The following is an 8,381-nucleotide window of genomic DNA, read 5'->3' on the forward strand; positions in this document are numbered from 1 at the left end:
TATAATTCATTCAGGATGTTATTCTTCAAGACGGTTGAGGTTTATGAACATTTTGCCTTCCTACATTTTCTTGAATTCTTAGTAATAATATTTCTGAAATATTGCACCACTGCAAAGACTTTTCACTGGAGAGCAGGACACAGAAAAAGTCTTCAGAAATAGCAGTAGAAATTAATCTAAAAAAAGCTGTGTCTAAATTTTACAGAAGGTTTAATCCCCTGTCTTTTTTATGTCTCACTTGGTATCATGCTATTCACTATTAAGTGGCACAATTCCCCAGCCTTGTCTTCATCATGAACTTGACTTCATGATACAACTGAAACAGATCTGTTACTACTGTGGTGTACAGCAGCTTTTTCCCTTTTGGCAGTTATGAGTTCATGGCAATGGCAGCCATAGGTTTTTGTTTTTGAAAACACCATTTGTAGGTATTTAGAAAATGCCATATTTGTTTAAGGAACTGGCTCTGTTCAAAGGAAAAAGAAAATCAAAATCAATAAGCAGTGGAAGTACAAAACCACATTGAAATATTGTCCGGACAGTGAGTAATACTGTAATTATTTGTTTGGGCACCAGGAAAATAAATTAATGATAATAATTTAGAATTTTTTACTTGTGGGTATAGTTACCATTATGAATTTTTAAACAGCACTGTGTAATGCCCTTTACACCTTATTTTCACTTGATAAAATGCTGAAAATGCTGGAGGTACTGTATAAGGCATGCAAGACTTTAGTTTGTTTGTTTAGACCTAGCCTGATTGTGTCGTAATCAGTAACAGATTAGGATATAGCTTATGATTTCAGCATATGCACGATAAGTTATACTTTTTATAAAACAAGGGAAAGGGCTGTAGTGATCAGAGATGACACTTCCCTTCACATTTACAAACTGCAACTGACACTAATATACCCAATTAGTCAGGAAGCAAAAGTCAGAAAATGAGCTCAGATACAACACATTTGGAAAAGTACATGTCTAAGGCTGATTGTTTTATTCAATACAACCACGTATCAATTTTCAACACAGTGATTTTTTTCATGCAAAGTGGTTGAAGTGTGATCTGAATTTGAATGTTTCCTCACTATTTTCTCACCCAGATAGCTCATATGCTGTATTAGTTCCTATCAGATCAGAGAAATGTAAGTGGGGTACTCAATGAGTACAGGAAAATTTAAGTCTCGTGATTCTGTTGCTACATCCTAGATAAAGTTTTCCATGTTCATGCTCTCTTTTTGTCCTAGTGGGGTAAGGTGATAGAGAGTTCTTTTGTTGATAAGAAATAGAGCATTATGTGACTGAATAGATTAGATTAATAGATTCTGATATTTTTTACTACAGACTAGAATGCCACAACTCTATCGTTCATGTGTTGACACTCACTACATTCACATAAATAAAATGTGTTTGTTTTGATGTAGCAACCGGATAAGAAAAGCGGCATCTTGCTGACAGGCTGATGAATCCAAGAGCTTGATCCCGGCGAAGGCTCGGACATTCACAAGGATGGATGGGGATTACTGAGGCAGATCGGAAGGCAGTCGCAGACGGGACTAATCTGTGAAAGATGGCGAACGCAGCTTTCAGGACTGATCTAGGCTACACTCTCCAGTGGGAATACAGGCTGCAAGTGAAGAAATGTGCCCCTGGTCTGGTGGTTGGCGACAACAGAAAGGCTGAGCAGGTTCAGGACAGACAGGGAGTCTTTCAGGTAGGATTCAGGCTGGGTGTCATTCTGAGACACAGGTTAATAATGCTTAGTACACTACCTGGGTTGGATGGTACCTCAATGACAGAGCACTGGATAAGTGGCAAATTCTCTTTTGTATTTCCTGGACTTGAGGGAATTAGCACCCATTTGTTGGAAGAAGGTGGTAGGGACAACGGACCCGAGAGAGTCTGAACAGCCCAGGGTGGTGTTCTAGTACATTGTCCTCTTGCTGATATGTCTGGTTACTGAGGAGACAGAGATCTGCGACCTCTGGCTAACCCAGGTATAACAGCATAGTTATTACAGTCCATTCTCCATTCTGTTGCATTTTCTTTTAGTTACCCTTTCTGATAGGGCTATGTGTGCATACATTTCTTATGTAACATGGACAACGCTTTCTCTCCTGTCTCTGAATGTATTGTTGTGCGAATCCATCACACCAACAGTAATTCACTTAACTGTCTGGTGAAGATTTACCCAATATAATTAAAGCAATAAGAAAGTTCACTGATCCTTGATGTTCACATGATAAAACCTGAAAAGTTCTACTGAGAATAAGGCATAGCATCTTCACTACAACTCCTTCTCTCATCCTGTGGTAAAATCTCTCCCTTTGTGTGGCTTTCCTCCTGGTGCTCTGTTTTTGTCTTTTAAGTACGGTATAAGTCATACATCAAAATTGGCTCTAGTGTGAGTGCATCTATTTGTCTGTGTCTGTGTGTGCCCAGTGATGGACAGGTGTCTCATCCAGGGTGTATACTGTCTTGCACCCATTGTTTTTAAGGATAGACTCCAGCTCCCCAGTGACTCTGAATTGGATGAAGTGGTTAGAGAATGGATGGATGGATGTTACCACGTGTTTATCTTTAATTGTTTATTTCCCAAAATACAACAAACACAAAATGGAACATGATATATTAGATAGCTTTATTAATCCCCTGAGGGAAATTGCAGTGTCAACACAGCACAGTGTAATGAAAAGATACAATAATAAACAATACAATACAGTGAGTACAGTCAGTGCGAAGTGCAGTAATTTGTTTTAATGGAGTATACAGAATTGCTCACATTACAGAAGATACAAAACAAACCAGAATGTACAGTACACAAAAGATGTAGTGCATATTATACATATATTGCACCAATTTCTAGCATATATTGCATAAAAATCAGTTGTAAACAGGAAAACCAGCTGTTAACAGAGAATTAATGTTTAGACACAAAACAGGCCAATGGTGCCCCTGCCCAGACACACAGTGGATGAGTTGTACAGTCTTTTGGCAGGAGGTAAGAATGACCACCTGTAGTGCTCCCTGTTGTGCCATGGTTGGATCAGTCTATTGCTGAACATGCTTTTAATTCTCACAAGCGTGTCATAGAAGGGGATGGGAGACTTGTTCACCATTCTCCTCTCAGCCACTACCTCCAAGGGGTCCAGATCAGACCCAATGACAGAACTTGCTCTTTTGATGAGCTTGTTCAGCCTGTTAGCATCCCCTTCTCTAATGCCAGAGCCCCAGCACACCACCACATAGAAAATAGCACTCGCACAACCGACTGATAGAACATATGGAGCATCTTACTACACACGTTGAAGGACGTGAGCCTGCTCAAGAAGTAAAGCCGGCTCTGGCCCTTAATGTACAGTAGATTATCTGTAACATATGTAAAGACTCAAAACTCAAAAATAGCCTAATTGAATGGGTTTGGAGGATAAGAAAAAAACATTTGACCAGGAAGTCACAGTTTTGTTGCAGTAGTACATCTTTCATGTCCTTTTGGCATTTCTGTTTCAAGCTGTGGAATCACAAATGTTTTGGGTAGGGATCACTTGCATGACTAAACAGCATGTGTTTGGAAACCATGGAAAACTATACACTTGAATTTGGAAAGGTGTACAGTATGACAGGATATATGTTGTCACGAAGCGTTCTTTCAGGACCCTATGCAGACAGCACAATCCGGGAGAAGTGAGGAAAACACGGGGAAGCATACAAAGGGGCTGGAAGGAAAACAGGGGGCGTATTCTAGGTGTGCTGGTGTTCAAGGGATGTGTCCGAGGCAAACAGTCCGAAGGAGTCCGAGGCAAATCCGAGAATATTCCAATGTCCAAAACTGGGAGATCCAACCTGACAGACAAACAAAGTTAAAAGGCAGGAGCGGGATCCGGTGGAGGGTTGGAGGAATAAAAGGGGGATAACGGGACCAGACGCTCCAGTCCTGGACCCAGAAGGTCAGGACGCCATTGAAGCCGATGCTGCCGAGTCGCTCCTGGACTCGCGGGGAGGTGGGCTTCCGGGCGTCCATCTTCCAAAGCTGAGACCAGATTGGCAGGAACGTCTGGCTTTTATAGGACATGGGGCAGGAACCAGAAGCAGGTGCTGGAGATGGAGACAAGGAAGGGCTGGAGCGTCCAAGGAGGGGTTTACGAGCGTGATGTGTGTACTGTATATCAATGGCCAAATCCTGCATTCAAATTAGTAAATAAATAGAAAATGTAATCATTTTTTAATCTAATATAATTTGCATTAAGTGGTTACAAAGAAAAGTATTTTTACAGTAAAAGAAATTAACCCAAATTCAGCAAAGTAAAGTGAGTGTGGCCCTTGGTGTAGCGTCAGTAAGGTCACAGAGTTCAGCTTAAGAAATGGTGCAGTTTTGAAGAGTCGACCTTAAACAAAATATCGAAGCAAAATTACCCCTTTCGCAGCCTCTAGCCTTGAAGAGAGGAAATTATGAAAAGACTTAATCAAAGCATTCAAACCCTGAATGGTATTGCACATTTAGCCTGAGAGACTACTTCATTCTCATCAATGACACAAGTACATGAGGACACAAGTGAAAATTACTATATAAGAAGTATATTTAGCACTGAAAGGAGGAGGTATACTGTAGGTGACTGAATCTCGCAATCCGGTAATTATGTAGAAACCAATGATTATTCTGAAAGGAAAAGCTGATTGTGATTAGATCAATATATTTCAACATTTAAATAAGCAGACCTGGTCAAATTACCTAATCTTTTTTTGTAGTCTTTTTTTTTGTTCTTATGTCATCAGATCACGTTCTAAAACAAAATCAGTAAAATCCAGAATTGTGTTGATGAAGGGTTATGCTTGAAATCAGAAAAATGACTCCTCTGCAGCAGGTTTATCTTGCCATTGTGATGGCATATTGGAGAGTGATGAGAAAAAAAGTTGACACCATTTCTCAGATGATTTATTATTAAGAAAAAGCTAATATGACTATCTAAACAGTGCCATTTCCGTGGATGTGATTATATGACAAAGCAATTCATAATATAAGGCAGCCAATAAATAATTTAATTGGAATTAGACACGCATCCTGCTTTGCAGTTTTTAAGAGTGTTATCTATGTGTCTATCGTCAGCTTTTTCTGAAGAGGCAGTGTGAGGGGCTTCTGTCAGCATGCAAGCTACAAAAGAACAAGAAGAGATTCATTCCAAGATGAAAAGGAAAAATATTTGGCTACGCTGCCTTCTTCTCCTATGAGGGGGCAGAGGGTGAGAACAGGAATAAGAAGCAAAGGGGAGTGGTGGCATTGTGGCTAAGGATCTGTGCTTGTGGCTGGAAGGTTGCCGGTTCAAATCCCGTGGCTGGTAGTGGAATCCTACTTGTTGGGCCCCTGAGCAAGGCCCTTAACCCCAGTTGCTCCAGGGGCAATGTATAAATGGCTGACCCTGCACTCTGACCCCAAGCTTCTCTCTCCCTGACTGTGTGCCTGTGTGAGAGCAAGCTGGGGTATGCAAAAAGACAAAGTCCTAATGCATGAAATTGTATATGGCCAATAAAGTGATCTTATCTTCCTAGGTGGAGAACTCAGGACAAAAAGACAGGAGAATGGGTAATGAGAATAATGAGATGGAAATCTGGGCAACCTTCTGAGGGAAGTGTGAAAGACAGCAGTCTGGAAGCCAATGCAGAGATTAGAAAGAGACTGTTGAATGATGGGGAAACGAATAAATCATGATGTTGGCTTCTGGTGTGTTTCTGGTATAAGAGTTGTTGAATCTCTGTTGACAGGATAGAAATTCCCTTCACTACATGTACAGTAGTTTTTAGTTCTATTTATTGTATCTTACATAGTCCATTCAGTGCTATCTTGATATATTCCCTTTGATTTCAAGCACTGGTTGCGCTGAAAAAACCCCAACTCTTTTTAAATAATTGATTTAATAATATAATGCGTGATCAGATTAGGAATGCCATGGCAACGTAAAATATCAGAATAAAGCACTTTAATTCAGGTTGTGCGAAGTGGAGACTGCACAACCTCCTTCCTATCCTTCTAAATTGATACTGGATTGAATGCACTCTGAGTGATGGGCAGAGCAGATTTCTTTATTCTCATTATAATTCACGACTACAGAAAAATTACAAGCTGAAAAATGCCATTAATTGAACACATATTCCAGTTTTCACCAATGATCTAGACAAGTACTGTAGGTTTAAAAAACTGCACCTATTTATAAACATAAAAGCACCATGTATTGTAATGTACACAAAATATGCACTGTCATTATACAAACTAGAAATAATCCTGAACATAGAGGACTGGGGCATTCACTTTTATAACAATTATTTTGTGATTAAATTGTGTCCCAATAGTTGTGGATCAAAAGTGTACTGTAAATAGTGTCTTAATTCAAATACTGTAGAATTTTTATAGTCTAAACTGACAATACAAATCAATACCCTACAGTATTCATGGTATCGGGATTCCCAGAAACATCTATACATACTGCAAAGGAACAAGTAATCGGTTTATTCCCCGCTGAAAAGAGACGAAAGGAAACACAACGTTTCGGCCGTGGAGTCTTCTTCAGCTGTTCAGGACACCTGAAGAAGACTCCGGGGCCGAAATGTCAATTACTTTTTGTTTTTGGCCAAAACCTATTACTTGTTTTTTTGCAGCCTATGCATGCTGACACAGCTACCCACCTGAACTGCTTCTCTACATACTGTACCATTTGCCATTGTTTGCCTTCCATCATTAATGATATATTATATACAGTACTGTATGTAATATACACTCATTTAATCCTTTTTGTGCATTAGACATGATTGATATTCAGTGTAATAAACTTTACATATTCCAAGAAATCCCGGAATAGTTATGCAATGGTTTAGTTTTCTTCCTGAAAATGTAAGAAATAAGTATATGAACTGACCAGTAAGAAAGTTTATTGGGGTTTTTTTTTACTTTTAATTTTAATCACATATCTAGTGTAATTCAACACATGGAAAGGGGTTTGCTTGTCAAAAATATTTAAAAAGGCAAAATAAGGTACTCTGACATACCGTGAAGCAGACTCACACACGAAGAAAAGAACAGATGCTGTAATATTAATGATCTTTCAAAAGCTTTTCCAGGTCTTAAGACAGCCATGTCAGTGCCAAACTGCCCATGTAATTTATTATTTACAGAGTGCGAAATTTTCCCAGAGCATAAAAAAGAGTCAGAGTCAAATATTACATTGTTGCTCTCAGTTCAATATATTATACAATACATTCCCTGATTAATTTCCTAATCATTGCTTTTGGTATGTTTTTTGGCTTGTACATTATCACTTATAATATGGGTGACATACTAAATCGATTTTCTCTGCGTTCCCTCTTCTTTGCTTGTTGTGACCATAACTTCAGCTTTCTTAGACGTTGTTTGCGTATTTAATCTAAACAAGTCTAACACAGTATCTAGGAATTATCATGTGGGATTCAACATTACTTGATCGACTGTTTTAAACTCTGTAAAAAAAAAATCCTTTTGTATTTCTATGGTATTTCACCAAGTTTCTCTTAATGTCCCTTTGTTCTGAAAAATTATGTTGAGTTTGAAACAACAGCAAGAGATAGCTTTGTTCATTGTTTTCTAAAATGTCTTTTAAAAAAAGACTTCAATCAAATGTCTTCTAATCCATCACCCTCCCAGACTAAAGTGAGGCAGATCTTTAAATCTGTCGTCATTCCTATCAGCACTTTCAGCATTCCTTTCAGCACTGAAACAAGTCTAAACTCTCTTTGCACCGGATTTAAGGGAATTTAATTTATATACAGTATACCTCTTTATTCTCCCCTCAAAGTTCTTTTCAACATAATAAAAACAACAGGACCAGCAGCTGTAACGTTATCAAGCTTGAGATACAAGCCTAATTTACAAGACGCAAGGTCAGAAGTACATTATTGTTACCCCGGTGACCACAAAATAAATATTATTTTGAAATAATGAACTAATAATGCAAGAAAAGTTATTTATTTTCTTGATAGTCCTTATTAAGAATACACAAAATCCTTATTTGTAATACAATTTGCTTTTGTGAGCAGGTACTGTATAGATATACTGTAGTAGCACATGGCAAGTTTATCGGCTTGGGGAAGTTCTAGTAGGTACAGCAGCTGTGTCAGCATGTTTAGGCTGCAAAGGAACAGGTGAAATGTTAGTCATGCTGAAAGGAAAAGAAAAAAACACCATGTTTTGGCGATGACACCTTCCATTCAGCATGGACTAAACCTTTACCTGTTCCCAACTCTTGCAAACTATTCGCATATGATTAGAATATGACATTTAAAGTGAATATCAAATGTTTGTTTTCCCTATAATAGATCAATCGGTTGCTTGTTTAGGGAAAATGGTTAATGAATTCAATAAT

This window comes from Lepisosteus oculatus, chromosome 1, assembly GCF_040954835.1.
Source record: "Lepisosteus oculatus isolate fLepOcu1 chromosome 1, fLepOcu1.hap2, whole genome shotgun sequence".
NCBI classification, from domain to species: Eukaryota; Metazoa; Chordata; class Actinopteri; order Semionotiformes; family Lepisosteidae; genus Lepisosteus; species Lepisosteus oculatus.